This window comes from Theropithecus gelada, chromosome 6 (assembly GCF_003255815.1).
Source record: "Theropithecus gelada isolate Dixy chromosome 6, Tgel_1.0, whole genome shotgun sequence".
In the NCBI taxonomy this organism is placed as follows: domain Eukaryota; kingdom Metazoa; phylum Chordata; class Mammalia; order Primates; family Cercopithecidae; genus Theropithecus; species Theropithecus gelada.
The window spans coordinates 964,145-978,624 of NC_037673.1; positions in this window are offsets into that span (position 1 = coordinate 964,145).

Consider the following 14,480-nt stretch of genomic DNA (forward strand, 5'->3'; position numbering starts at 1 on the left):
TCTCCTGCCTCAGCCTTCTAAGTAGCTGGGACTACAGGCGCCCGCCACCACGCCTGGCTAATTTTTTGTATTTTTAGTAGAAACGGGGTTTCACCGGGTTAGCCAGGATGGTCGCAATCTCCTGACCTTGTGATCCGCCCACCTCGGCCTCCCAAAGTGCTGGGATTACAGGCGTGAGCCGCTGCGCCCGGCACATCTGCAGGATATATGGATGAAGGGCCACAAACCCATGTTTGGTCTCATTCAACAGATGTTGTGTCCGCCGGATCGGGTGGGACTCTGTCTCTGCCCACACCACCTGCCCCTGGGGTTGTAGTTCTAGGAAAGCAAGTCTCACACTGAGTTTTGATGTGGATTAGATTCTGTCCCAGCTGCAGATACTTATAGGCAAGCAGGGACAAGAGCCCTCAGGCAAAGCTGGGTATCCTGCGATGGGTGCCTCTGGGAGTTTGCAGATAACAAGGCCTTTTCCTGGAGGCAAAGCGGAAGCGTTCTGTGGCAGACCAGCGAGCTTTCTAGCAGGTCAGAGGCAGGGACATCTAGGCCCAAGGTGTGACCCCTGTGCCTGGCTGCTGGCTCTCCTCTTGCAAGGACACAGCTCTTACAGGACTTTCTAGCCCACCCAAGAGCATTTTTCCATCGTTGAAAAGTTACTGATAAGTGCCACCATGCGCATGAGCAGCCCTCCGGGGCTGGCTTGTGTGCTGGTGTTTGAGAATCTTGCCAGTTGAATGTGGGCATCTGCTTAGGGTTCCCCAAAGGCTAACCGTTCACACCAGAGGGAGGCTGTGGCTCATTCCTAGGGCCCTGCGTGAGACTGGGGCTCATGCACACACAGGTATCAATGGCATGGAATGTAACGAGCTGAGTGCCTACTGCCATTTCCTAGTCAGGGGGCTCCTAGAGAAAGAGGGGAGGCTGCTACTCTCCAGGGCCGCAGGGAGCCCAGAACGCCATCTCCTGGTGTCAGCAGCAGAAATCCATATGAGTCTGCAACAACTCAGCTTTTGCCTCTTCAGAGGAAGTAATTCATCTGGGGGCACAAGGCAGAGTGCAAGACTGAGGTAAGTTTCAGAGCAAGAGTGAACGTTTATTAAGAAGTTTTAGAGCAGGAATGAAAGGAAGTAAAGTACACTTGGAGGAGGGCCAGCGGGGCATCTTGAGAGACCAAGTACACAGTTTTGACCTTTGACTTGGGGTTTACATGTTGGCTTGCTTCTGGGGGGCTGCATCCCTTCTCCCCTGATTCTTCCCTTGGGGTGGGCTGTCCGCATGCGCAGTGGCCTGCCAGCACTTGGGAGGGCCGCGGGCACAGTGTGCTTACTGGAGTTGTGTGGTGCCCTCTTGAGGCAGTCTTCTCTTACCAGTTCCTAGGGGAAGGTCACACACTGGTTAAACTTTGCCACTTTGCCTCGTAGTGCGCGTGCTTGACCTCTCTCACCTGAGGTCTCCTGAGATTTTTTTTTTTTAAGTTCTAGGGTACATGTGCACAACATTCCGGTTTGTTACGTAGGTATGCATGTGTCATGTTGGTTTGCTGCACCCATTAACTCGTCATTTACATTAGGCATTTCTCCTAATGTTAACCCTCCAACCCCACGACAGGCCCTGGTGTGTGAGGTTCCCCGCCCTGTGTCCAAGTGTTCTCACTGTTCAATTCCCACCTATGCCAACACCTGAGACCTTATCGGGAAGCAGCTCATCACCAGCTTCAGGTGTTTTCTATCTATTGGGAGCCTGCCGTTTCCTGGCACCAGCTGCAACCAATAATTATTTTAGTCAGTTTAACAACTGCTTGACCATCACCTGATGATCGCCTGACATTTCTGTTGGGGTGCGGGCCCCTCTCCTGCCCTGCTCATGTGGGGCTCACTCTGCCCAACCTGTCCCCATGGGCCTGTCTTTACTTCATTTGTGGTAAGCCCCAAGCAGAATGGACTCTTGTTATGATCCCAGGAACTGCTCACAGCCACCTCTGTGAACGAACACCTAGCGGCTGCTCTAAATACATGCTGTGAAAGTTGTCAGAATCAAAATAGAGTCACTAATGTTAAGAAAGCCTGGACAAAGAGTGGTGGGGAAGGCCATGAAGAGAGGACACTTGGCTAATTTTTCAACTTTTTGTAGAGATGGGGTCTTGCTATGTTGCCCAGGCTGGTCTTGAACTCCTGGGCACGAGCAATCCTCCCATATCTCAAGTAGCTGTAATAGGTGTGAGCCACTGCCCAGCACAATTTATTGAAGAATCTGTCCTTTCTGCAGTGAGTTTGCTTGGCACCTTTGTTGGAAATCGGTTGACTGTAGAAAGTGGATTAATTTCTGGGCCCTCTGTTCTGTTCCATTGGTCCATGTGTCTGTTTCTATACCAGTTCCATGCTGTTTTGGTTACTGTAGCTTTGTAGTGTATTTTGAGGTCTGGGAGTGTGATGCCTCCAGCTTTGTTCTTTTTGTTCAGAATGGCTTTGGCTATTTGGGGTCTTCTGTGGTTCCATACAAATTTTAATATTATTTCTTTTTCTATGAAGAATGCCATTGGTATTTTGATAGGCATTGCATTAAATGTGTAGATTACCTTTGGTAGCACAATCATTTTAACAATATTAATTCTTCTGATCCTTAAGCATGAGATGTCTACTCATTTGTTCATATCCTCTTCAATTTCTTTCATCAGCGTTTTGTAGTTTTCCTTGTAGAGGTCTTTCACCTCTTTTGTTAAATTTATCCCTAGATATTTTATATTTTTTGTTGCTGTTGGAAATAGGATTGCCTTCTTGATTTCTTTTTCAGCTAGTTTTTTGTTTGTGTATAGAAATGCTACTAATTTTTGTATATTGCCAGGGGCAGCCTGTAGGACTTTTTCTTAGGCCCTTATTGGAGACACAGAGCCATTGGGCAGGCCAGGGCATACCTGCAGGTGGGGGCGCTGTGGGGCTGATTTATCAGGACTTGAGCTTCTGCTATCAGTTGCTTGGAGGCAGGCGGGTCCTACCTCAGAAGGCCTGCAGCTGTTTGGCTGGCTCAAGGATGGGTTTGCTGCAGGCGGGAGGGGCAGACAGCTGGAAGAGCTGCTGTGGGGATGGGTTTCCCTGCTGTGCAGGACCAGAGCTAGAGCTGAGCCTGGGCCCAAGCTCCATGCAGCTGGGGTTGTGGTGTTCAGCCGCCCATGTGGGCTTGGTGGCGTGAAGGTGGAGCCCCAGCGTTGGAGAGGTGCAGATGGTACTGGCCCCAGGGCAGAGCCCCTCTAGATGCAATAGCAGCTTGGCTCATGGTGTGGGTGTGGGTTGGGAGGTGCACACCTTGTGCCTCTAATCGGGGCAACGCTGCTGTGTGACTTCCCTGCAGTGCTCCCGACTGGGCTCAGGGCTTGCAGGGACTGTGGGTTCTCATGCAGCAAGGACTGTCAGCATTTGCTGTCACAGTGGCAGCTGGCGGAGATCTGCTTACCTTTTCCTTGCCACAGGAAGTCCCTCTTTGCTTCTAGGTCAAACTGGTGGGTGAGGAATAGTGGGCGGCAGAGGCCTCCTGGGCTTCCAAACACCACAGGTGTGTCTCAAGGCCTCTGCTGCAGTCCAGCACTCCGCCTTCGACATTCCAGTCAAATTGTCACTGTTAACTTGTTGCCTTGGTCCTTCCGTGTGGGGAGGAGGGGATGAGTGCCAGGCAGTTCTAGCCAGCCCTCTTGCCAACACCACTCTCCTTCTGGTGACTTTCAAAAATCAAAACTTGAACATTTTTACTACATCCAATGTAATCATGTTTCAATGATGAAAGTTTTTGAATTTTACTGTATGTATTTTGAAGCTCTGTTAGTAGGAGCATACTCATTTGGGGTCATTATGTCCTCTTGATGACTTGACCCTGTTGTCTTTCTTTATCCCTGGTGATGTTCTTTGTTCTGATGTGTGCTTTGTGTCATGTCAACATAACTACTTCAGCTTTCTTTTGACAGCACTTCCCTGGCGTGCCCTTTTCTCTCCTTTAACTTTTAACCTACCTGTGTCTTAAATATATATACATATGTGTCTGTCTGTCTATCTATCTATCTACCTATCTATCTATCTATTTTTTTTTAGATGGAGTTTCGCTCTTGTCGCCCAGGCTGGAGTGCAATGGCACTATCTAACTCTCACTGCAACCTCTGCTCCTAGGTTCAAGTGATTCTCCTGCCTCAGCCTCCCGAGTAGCAGGGATTATAGGCACCTGCCACCATGCCCGGCTAATTTTGTATTTTTAGTAAAGTCAGGTTTTCACCATGTTGGCCAGGGTGGTCTCAAACTTCTGACCTCAGGTAATCCACCTTCTTCGGCCTCCCGAAGTGCTGGGATTGTAGGTGTGAGCCACCACGCCCAGCCTGTTTTTTTGTGTTTTTTTTTTTTAAGTAAAATTTTGAGACAGAGTTTTGCTCTGTCACCCAGCCTGGAGTGCAGTGGCACCATCTTGACTCACTGCAGCCTCACCCTCCAGGCTCAAGCAATCCTCCCACCTCAGCCTCCCAAGTAACTGGGACCATAGGGGTGTGCCACCACACCCAGGTAATATTTGTAATTTTTGTAGAGATGGAGTTCCACCATGTTTCCCAGGCTGGTCTTGAACTCCTGGACTCAAGCAATCTTCCCACCTCGGCCTCCCAAAGTGCTGAGATTACAGGCGTGAGCCACCATGCTCGGCCTTAACCTATCTGTGTATTTATATTTAAAACGGGTCTCTTGTAGGCAGCTTAGAGTTAGTTCTTTGTTTATTTCAGTCAACAATCTCTGCCATTTAATTACAGTGTTACATCATTTAAATTTAATGTAATTATCAATGTTTTCTTATTTGTCCTATGCATTCTTCGTTCTTTTCCCTCTTTTTTCTTCCTTCTTTTAGAATTATAAATTTATCTTTTTTGGATTCAAATGTGTCTTCTTACTGGCTTTTCAGCTAGATCTTTTTGCTTTACTTGTTCAGTGTTTTCTACAATTGTCAATTTGTAGCTTAAACTTCAGCTAGTATACTTCCCGGTGATATTAAAACCCTTCATGTGGATTTTAATGACTTTAAACAGTAACGTTCCGTCTCTGTCCTATTCCTTTCTTTATTGTCATACATTTCACTTTCACATGAAATAAGCTGATGTATACTCCTTTAGCCCCAATAACCTCCTTTAGCATTTCGTGTGATGCAGATCTACTGAAAATGGATTCTACCAGTTGTCATTTGTATGGAAATATCCTTAATTTGCCCTCATTTTTTGGAAGATATTTTCACTGATTCTCTAGGTTGACAGACATTTTTTCGTCTGCCACGTGAAATCACACCGTTCCATCCGCTGTCTTCTGACTTGCACCGCGTATGATGAAGATTGCCGGCTGTTCTGTGTCTCTTTGTGGTCAGTGCACCGCGTGTGATGGCAGATTGCCGGCTGTTGTGTGTCTCTTTGTGGTCAGTGTGCATTCGTCTGGCTGCTTTTGCCTTGTTTGTCCTGCTTGGGGCTTACTAAGCTTATCAATCTGTGAGATTCTTCAAGTTTGAAAATGTTGAAGTCAAGGTTTCTTCACATATTTTTCTGCCTACCTCTTCCTTTTGGAAGTCCAGTTATATGTATATGAGACGCTTGATGCTGTTTCAGTGTCAGTGAGGTTCTGTTTATTTTTATGTTGAAACTTTTCTCCCATCTCCGTGCTTAGGTTTGAATATTTTCTAATACTTGTATTCAAGTTCTCACTTGTGTTCAAGTTCACTGGCATTTTTCTGCAGTTTTCAAACTGCTGCTAAGCTCATTTTATGAATTTTTCATTTCAAATGTATTTTTCATCTCAGAGGTTCCGTTTAGTTATATACATACATAATATATTTTGCCGAGATCTATCCTTTGGTTAAAAAAAAGTCTGTAGGTATTAAAAGCAGGGTTACGTTGAATGACCTTGAACATCCATTTTCTGATATTTTTGACAGTGTGACTTTAAGGTAGCTGCTTAGAAGTGGAATTGAAGGATGCAGTTGTGAATGCACACGCATCTTTCCGGGCATCTCCGAGCTTCTTCCCACAGGGGCTGTGCTGTTTGTATCCCGGCAGCAAAGCATGAGACTGTGTTTCCTCCCCATCAGGGTGTGGTGGTGACCTTGTGGAGTTTTGCCAACCTGATAGGAGAGATGTTGTAACTCCGTGTTTTCATTTCTAGTTCTCTGATCATGAAAACTAACAGGCTTGGCTGGATGTGGTGGCTCACGCCTGTAATCCCAGCACTTTGGGAGGCCAAGGTGAGCGTATCACCTGAGGTCAGGAGTTCAAGACCAGCCTGGCCAACACGGTGAAACCCCATCTCTACTAAAAATACAAAAAATTAGCCGGACGTGGTGGCAGGCACCTGTAATCACAGCTACTCAGGAGGGTGAGGCAGGAGAATTGCCTGAACCTGGAGGGCAGAGGTTGCAGTGAGCCGAGATTGCGCCACTGCACTCCAGCCTGGGCAAGAAAGTGAGACTCCATCTCAAAAAAAAAAAAAAAAGAAAGAAAGAAAGAACAGAAAAAAGAAAGTAACAGGCTTATTTGCATCAGGAGTTGTGGTGCCCTTGGGGGATGTGTGAGCTTGAGGGATGACAGCCACCACCATCTGTTCATCTCAGCACTTGGGAGACAAGCCCTGTAGGATTCATTCAGTAAAAAAAAAAATCCTACAAAGCGAATTTGTAGGCTTGGGGAAGTGTGGACAATGCAGTTTCCGGCGTCACCTACATACAAGCAGAACTCTCAGAAATAGCTGCTGGGCGTTGGGATGAAGTGCGGCCCCTCGCATCTGCTCATTGGTATCAGGCCGGCCTCCTGCTTCCCACCCTTGTTGCCAGAGTGGAGGAGGCAGAGGTCAGGGAGGCTGTCACTGCTTGTCCCTGACACTGGACTCAGTCTCCAGACGAGGCGGCCGCTCTCAGTGTCCTGTCTCATGACTCCAGAAAGGCTGCGCTCTGTAGAGTGTCAGGAAGTGCCCACGCCCCGCAGAGCAGCAGCTGAGCAGGGCACAGTACGCAGAGCAGCCACACGGCGCCACCATCAGAGCATCAGGACGGAAGGGCTGGGGAGCGTGGGAGCCTGGTGGGTGGGCCAGGGTGACGAAGAGCCCGCCGTCGGTCTCTGCATCGGTCGGCCCACGTGGCCACGGAGCAGCACCATGTCACAGCAAAGGGGTCCCGATCCAGACCCCAAGAGAGGGTTCTTGGATCTTGCACAAGAAAGAATTCAGGGTGAGTCCGCAGTCTCATGTGAAAGCAAGTTTATTAAGAGAGTAAAGTGGTGAAAGGACAGCTACTCCATAGACACAGTAGGACATCCCCGAAACTAAGAGGAGAAAGGCGCCCACCCTGGGCACAATCCTGGTATATATGGGGAGATGTGCTCTGCTACGAGGGTTGGTGATAAAGAATTTTCTTAATTACTATATTTTGCAAGAATCAATATTATTTATCTTTAAGGCAAAATTAGGAATGCCTTTGTTCTCTGGATATCGGGGTATCTGGACTCCCAAGTCTGGGTCTGTTTAGTGAACATTATTTGTTCCCTTATCCATAAACATCTAGAGGCTGGGAACGCCCGACTCTCTGGGAACGAAGCCCAGCAAGCCCTAGCCTCATTTTCTGGCCCTCACTCGAGATGGAGTCGCTCTGGTTCCAGCGCCTCTGATGACCGCAGACTGGGGCTTAAACAGGACATTTATTGCTCAAAGTACAGTCCAAGAGGCTGGCGGTCCCACATCGAGGTGTGGCGGGGCTACTGCCTCCCGATGCCTCTCCTTGGCTTCCAGACACCGTCTTCTCCCTGAGTCCTCACTGGGACGCCCCTCTCTGCGTGTCTTCCTCCTGATCTCCTGTTCTTACAAGGACACCAGTCACAACGGGTCCACCCTCATGATCTCGTTTAACTGAAATCCTTTCTGTAAAGACCCCATCTCCAAATACCGTCACATTCTCAGGTCCTGGGGGTCAGGACTTCCACATTTAAGCTCGGAGGCAGGCACAGTCCCGCCCGTCACAGCCCATTGTCCTCCACAGTCCTCCACAGTCCCCCACAGTCCCCCACAGTCCCCTACTGTCCCCTACTGTCCCCTACTGTCCTCCACAGTCCCCCACAGTCCTCCACAGTCCTCCACAGTCCTCCAATCTCACTTTGCGTCTTCTCCAAGGGTCAGCACAGGCTCTGCCGTTGTGAGCTTCATGAGAATGAGGGTCAAGGGGGTAAAGTGGAGGAGCCGGAGGGGATGGGAGGGATCTGGGAAGCGGGAGGACCTTGGACTCCGCCCCCGGGGTTCCCACCTGGGCAGGGCTGTAGGGAGGGGCAGCGTGCTGCCCTTGTGCTTACTGGGGGCCAGTGTCAGAAGGAGGAAGGGGTGGGTGGCAGGCACGGGGGGGAGGAGAGGGCTCTCCAGCACTCAGATTTGCACCCTTTGACCGCGCTGCCTGGGCACTGAGTATAGGAGGACGTTTCTGGCTGGCAGGGCTGTCACCCTCATCGATGGCCCAGTTTCCCAGGAGGAAATGGGTGGGATGGCAGGTTTCAGCAGAGCGCACACAAGCCCTGCTATTATCTTACAAAAAGCCAGGCCAGCCTCCCGCAGCTTTCCATGTGACTTAGCATCAATACTGGGGGGGGTTTGTAGCTACCTCAGGAAACCTACTTTTGAACAAATAATAGATTATGTTCTCTGGAACACAGGGGGAGCTAAATGCCTTTTGACAGCCAGCAGCTTATGGAAATAGCTCTTTTTCTGGAAGAAGTCGGTTCCCCACGGCCGCGCCTGCTGCTTCATCCAGCTTCCCCTAGCTCTGCGCCGATGGGTGCCTGGAGTTCAGCCCATGGCCTGACTGTTGCTGTCACTGCCCCCTTGACTAGTGTAATGGTGACAGCTGTGATGTACAATTACAAAGCGGGACACAGAGCCCTCCCAGAGCAAGGCAGCACCCCTGTGGGCCAAGGGGACCAGGCTACTGGGGGACCCTGGGCTCCTGGGACACGGGGTGCGGGTGCAGACAGGGCCTGGGATGCTCCTAGGTGCATGCCAGTGGCGGAAAGCCCCGTGTCACAGAGATGTGGCCCCAGGCGCTTGACAAGAGATGGCATCAGATGATGTAAAAGAAACCAATGGACCTAAGTGGGTGCCATCCTGAGCCCTGTTGGTGGATTAACTCAGTTCCATGCCCACGACTGCCTGAGGTGGAGTGATGGCCATGCCCACTGCACAGACGAGGAGCCGAGGCCAGGAAGGGTTTCACCAGATGCCTGGGCTGGGGCCAGGGCTCAGGACCACCCGCTGAGCTGCCCACCCTGGCAAGCGGGTGCAAGGGCCCAGTGGTGCCGACGAGGAGGGCCGTGGGGAAGAGGTGGTGTTGTCCTGAGAGTCCCAGCCCCACCTCAGGGGAAAGAGGGTGGGAGAACAAGGCTGAGAGCTGTGCATGTGCCCCCTGCCGTCGGAGGACACAGGCCACGCCACACCTGCGCCATCCAGGGAGTGGGAAGGAAGCATGTGGCCATGGAGAGGCCACCAGGTGGCAGGAAGGGCTGCAAGCCCCCAACCACAGGGTCACACGTGGGGGACCCAGCACACCATGCAGGAGCTGGGCTGCACCCCTGCGTCTGCCCAGGCCGATGCGTGAACTCGGCAGCAGCACTGCCCTTCCATGGAGACAAGGACCCATGCCCGCGTGGTGCAGGAGCTGTGCACTGGGCAGTCCCACAGGCAACTCCAGCCTGCAGTGCCAGGAGCAGGGCCAGGCCTCACGGCGGGGGTGCAGGCTGGCTCCTGCCAGTCACTCAGCAATCGGGGATAGGCGAGGACGTGTGGAGAGGGGACAGCATGGGCATCAAGGCAGAGGCACTGGCCCCTCCCAGAATGACCTCCAGGACCACCCTGCCTGCCCCTGGGTGCCCCGCTGTGCCTGTGGAGGGCAAGGGCCACTTCGGGTTTAAGGCTCCAGGGTCACTGTCTTGAAATTCTTACCAATTTTATCACTAAGCTTGTGTTTTTCAAGCAAGGTAGGACGGGCATGGAGCCCCTGCAAGAGCAAGCCATGGGCGCCTTCTGAGCCCAGCGCCACTCAGAACCTGCACAGAGTGCTGGTCGCAGCTAGGACGGGGTGAGGGGCTGCAGCCCCAGCCTCGCCTTCCCTTCAAGCTGAGCAGCTTCCAGTGGGAGGAAACACCAGCAACCAGGCCCCCGACCTTCCTCCTCAGCCGGTCCCGTGGAAGGCACGGTGCTGGTGGGATGTGGTGACTGGGAGGTGGAATAAAAGCAGCCTCTGTGTTGGTTTTGTGGGACCTTTCCTCCTTTCTGGGCGTCGCTGAGGACAGGTGCATGTGCGAACTGTGAAACAGAAACTGAGATTTCACCTTCCGGGTGAGTTCCATGCTTTCTTTTTTGCATTTAAAACTGGACAATGTCATATCAGCAAAGACCTAGAGTTTTCTGCTATCTTAGCTGGAAATGAGCTGCAAAAGCTTTTCTCAAGATGTAGTGCGTAATTGGTCAGAGCAAAACATGGAGAGCCCTTAGCAGAAGCCCACTTTAATGCGTTTTCTTCATATCTCTAAAGTTCCTTAAAAATATGTGACAATGTATGGGAAAGAGGAGAAGTGAAGAGTAGAAGTTCCCTTGCAAGTTTTTGTATCAGTGACCTGCAAATGAGGAATTCACAGGTTAGTGCAGGCAGAGCTCCGTGTGCCGTGTACATATGGGCCGGGCTATGATGTGTCTCACATTGGATGATACTCTACCTTCAGAATTTTAGTGTTTGAATACAGAAAATGGGTTTAATAACTCACCGTGATTTTGGGTTATATTCATCATTTCTTAAAACTCTTGTATGTGTTTCTTAAAAGTAAAAAAAAAAAAAAAACTGGACAATATAAGATGAATGGCAGATCCATGCTAATGATTCTAATTTTCAGAATTTCTTAGAATGACGTAAAATAGCAACTAAAAAATAACATTACAAGTTGAGAGAGAAACTGTGGAAAAAGAAAAAGCTAGGCCGGGCACGGTGGCTCATGCCTATAATCCCAGCACTTTGAGAGGCTGAGGTGGGCAGATCATCTGAGGTCAGGAGTTCAAGACCAGCCTGGCCAACATGGCAAAACCCCGTCTCTACTAAAAATGCTAAAATTAGCTGGGCGTGGTGGCTTATGCCTGTAGTCCCAGCTACCTGGGAGGCTGAGGCAGGAGAATCACTTGAACCCGGGAGGCAGAGGTTGCAGTGAGCTGAGATGGTGACATTGCACTCCAGCCTGAGCAACAAAGCAAGACTCTGTCTGATAAAAAGGAAAAGAAAAGAAAAAGTTGTATATTTTAATACCTTGCCGGCACTTTCCCCTGCTTTTTAATGAGGCACTCCACATTTTCATTTTGCACAGGGCCCTGAGTGGGCCTGATGGAGGGACCCTTCTCCTGGGGTCTGACCCTCAAGTGGCTTCTGTTCCACGTGGGGCCTGACTCTGGCTCTCGGCCTGATCACAGCCTGAGGCTCCTCCTTTCTCAGGCCCTGGTTGCCTAGAGGATTCCTGGCGGGGACCCTCCGGTCGGCATCCAGCTCCTGCTTCAGAGCACGAGGGGTATAAGGAGAGTTTTCCAAAGGCACCGGCTTTGGACAGATGGAGTGAGATGGTAGCCAAGGGGTCCCTGCAGGGGCCCCTCATGGTCCTGGGGACACCCTGGAATCTTCCGGACAGGTGGAGCACAGCCCTAGCTACCTTTGCACTCTGCAAGGTCCCAGGGGCACCCAGGCTACTGAGTGTCCCAGACATCCACACGCAGGGACTGGGGGACAAGAAGCTGGGGAGCCCTGGGGGTTTTGAGGGGAGAGGGCAGGAGGAGGGTGTGGTTAATGGCGTCCAGTGCAGGTGCTAAGCCACGGGAGGGGTGGGCTGTGGCGTGGACGACGCAGGTAACTGGCAGCATCAGTGAGATGTGCGGTGGGCTCGTGGGTGGGGGTTTTCTTTTTTAAGAAAAAAGCCTCGGGTGTGGCTGCTGGTGGGTTACCCTGTCAGAGAGGAGAAAGCTGGTGAGGACACAGGGGTGAGGTGCAGAGGCCTGGGGCCAGTCAGGGCAGGGTGGAGGGCAGGTCCGCGGGTTCCGGGGGCACATTGGAGGGGACGCTCGGGGGCTGGTCAGGGCTGGAGGCTGTCTTGGGTTAGGACTGAGGCTGGTGTGGGGTCTTCTGCAGGCTGGGGCTCGCGGTGGGGCTGGGTTTAGGGGTGGGAAGTTGGGAGGGGATGCTGGGAATATCTGCTGTGACATAGTAGAAAATGTATATTCAGGCCTGGTGTGGTGGCTCACACCTGTAATCCCAGCACTTTGCGGGGCAGAGACGGGCAGATCACTTGAGGCCAGGAGTTTAAGACCAGCCTGGCCAACATAGTGAAACCCCATCTCTACTAAAAATAATAAAAGCAGCCGGGTGTGGTGGCGCATGCCTGTAATCCCAACTGCTCGGAAAGCTGAACCTGGGCGGTGGAAGTTGTAGTAAACAAGGTCGCACCACTGCACTCCAGCCTGTGCAACAGAGCTACACTCTGTCTCAAAAAAAAAAAAAAAAAAAAGAAAATATCTATTCTATTTTGTCCCCAGTTCCTGACGCAGTACTTCTTGGAATGTCCTGCGTGGTAGGAGGTGAGTATTCGTAACAAGCCCCTTTCAACCTCTCCTGAGTTTATGCTGTGAGGGACTCTTGGTAGGCCCCTAGATAGCTTGAGGGTGGGGTTGGTTGCTAGAGGAACCAGCCGTATGATCGAAGGCTGAAACTTTCAGCCCCATTCCTCAATCTCTGGGGCCAGGGGCTGGAGATGGAGGCCAGTGAACAATCGCCAGTGATGTCACCAGTTGTGTCCATGTGATGACACCTCCATCAGAAACCCTTGGCCATGGGGTTTGGAGAGCTTCAGAGTTGGTGAACACATCCGCATGTGGGAGGGGCGCACCCCAAGCCCACAGGGACAACGGAGTCTCCTGTGCTCAGGACCCCTCCAGCCCTCGCCCCAGGCCCCTCTGCTTCTGACTGTTCGCTTGTATTCTTCACAATATCTTCTCCAAGAAAGCAGTAATGGTAAGTAAAGTGTTTCGCTGACTTCCACGAGCCGTCCCAGCAAAGTATTGAATTTAAGGAGGGCATAGTAGGACCCTCCGTTTGCAGCCACGCTGGACAGATCTGTGGGTGGCCCGGGGACACGATGCTTGTGACTGGCGGAGTGGGGGCAGCCTTATGGGCAAAGCCTTCAACCTTCAGGGTCTGCACTAGCGCCGGACAGTGTCGGAGTTGAATTAAATTGCAGGACACTCGGGTGGTGTCTGCAGAGAACTGGAGAACCGGCTGGTGTGCAAAACCCACACGCTTGTCGTCGGCCGTGTTGTGAATCGAGGAGCAGCTTTCCTTTATCCACACAAAAGAAAGCGAGTTTCCACCCTATTCTTAAGTGCATGGCTCCAGCTTTCACAATAATCCTAGCCCTTATCATGGTGAGGAGGATACTGTGAGCGAGGCTGAGAAAGTTCCGGAGGAGTCCACACGGCCATCCTCTTTCTGTTTCCAGTTCAGTGACAAGAGCCAATGTCAGGTTTCCACGGAAAGTGACTGGCGTTGGCGCTCCACAGGGAAATGAAAGTAAAAGAAGCAGTTTGGCTGGGCGCAGTGGCTCACGCCTGTCATCCCAGCACTTTGGGAGGCTGAGGAGGGCAGATCACCTGAAGTCAGGAGTTCGAGACCAGCCTGGTCAATATGTGGGAAATCCTGTCTCTACTAAAAATACAAAAATTAGCCAGGCATGGTGGCGGGTGCCTGTAGTCCCAGCTACTCAGAAGACTGAGGCAGGAGAATCACTGGAACCGGGGAGGTGGAGGTTGCAAGTGAGCCGAGATCACACCACTGCACTCCAGCCTGGGCAATAGAGCGAGACTCTGTCTCAAAAGAAAAAAAAAAAGAAGCAGTTTGGGCCATGCAGTGAGCGCTCTGTGGACCAGTGGACTCATCTGCTGGGGTCCAGGCAGCCTGGGCTGCTCCTGGTTCTTCCCTCCTCCCTGCATGCACGGCCCTGCGCTGCCCTCCCCGGGGGCTGCCGTAGGAGTTCTCGGGGCTCTCACTGATTGTCCCACTGGCTGGGAAGGGCTGTGGTGTGTTGGGTGCTGGCTGCCCTGAAGTACAAGCATTAAAAATTGCTTCTCCTCTTGCCAGGTGCAGGGAGGAGGCTGAGCAAAGCCCTAGCTCATTTACATAGAGACAGACACACAGAATTTTTGCGGAAATTTAATGCACTCTGACTTTTCCGGATATCTGACAATAGCGCACATCAAAGTCGGTGGCATTGGGCTCTGTTGAGAACATTCCAGCAACTGGTCATTGTGCAGCTGCGCACTCACATGGGGGTGGGCACTCGGGCCGACCTCACCTTCTGGAAGGTACACCTGTGCGTGCAGGCATCCGAGTCCATGTCACGTGCTGGCACGGCAATCACCATCCTTTCACAACAG